At 51.9% G+C, this 810-nt stretch overlaps 1 long non-coding RNA gene across 1 annotated transcript in view; it reads right to left on the reverse strand.

Moving 5' to 3' along the window:
* Nucleotides 1–462: 462 nt before the first annotated feature.
* The window catches only part of LOC123522272, a 29,264-nt gene continuing 28,916 nt past the window's right edge, over nucleotides 463–810 (reverse strand). The window contains exon 3 of the long non-coding RNA XR_006680544.1: nucleotides 463–553. This is a non-coding gene — a long non-coding RNA (uncharacterized LOC123522272). The remainder of the gene's footprint in view (nucleotides 554–810) is intronic.

Below are 810 nucleotides of genomic sequence, written 5' to 3' on the forward strand. Positions count from 1 at the left end.
GGAATGCAGCCACACGTCTGCCGCCAGAGGCTGGTCAACACGAACACCAGGCTGGTTCAGTGTCACTGATTTTGAGGTTTGGTGGAAGTATGCACAGAGGCGTCTCCATGGGCAATTCAGTGACTGACATGTGTTGTCAATAGATCACCCGGGGCCCACCAACTCATTCCCTTAAAGGCTCGGTGATCACGAAATGTTTACGCACTGTTACACCCTGCTCATAGAGCACACCTGATGAGGATTACTTTTTTTGGAAGAGAGTCTTAATGCATTGGTTTTTTTTTAAAACAAGCAGCGCAAAGTTCAATTTAAAGAAAATATTTGCCTCCCCGCCCGCACCCCAACTTGACACACCCTGGTGAGGAGTGTGGGGGTGTAGTTTTGTCCTGTCACGACGACTGTTGCAGGCTGGTCCCTGTCAGGAGCTGGCCCGTCGGCACTCTGGCTGCCTCTTACCTGGTTTTCTGGGCTCCCCGGACTGTGTGTGCTGATGGTCTCCAAGAAGGGGCTCTGCTCTGGGGTGTATTTATAGACTTTCCGTTTTCCGTGGAATCTGTGACATTGGAGAAATGTAGCAAGTTAGGCAATGGGTACCATCTCCCCCATTGCGGACAAGTGGCTGTGACTGGGGCAAGTGGCCACTGTCACCGTGAAACAGAAGGGGAGGGAGAAGCTGCCGCCCCTGTAAGTGGGTAACTAGAAACTTCACGTACATGCACGTGCACCTGCCTCGTACCTACACACACAAAACCAAACCCACTGCAGTCGGTCCATCTGACCCATATGGACTCCTAATCGGTCTTCTGAGAC

This window comes from Echinops telfairi, unplaced genomic scaffold, assembly GCF_000313985.2.
Source record: "Echinops telfairi isolate 266 unplaced genomic scaffold, ASM31398v2 ScPeMD7_3;HRSCAF=10, whole genome shotgun sequence".
NCBI classification, from domain to species: domain Eukaryota; kingdom Metazoa; phylum Chordata; class Mammalia; order Afrosoricida; family Tenrecidae; genus Echinops; species Echinops telfairi.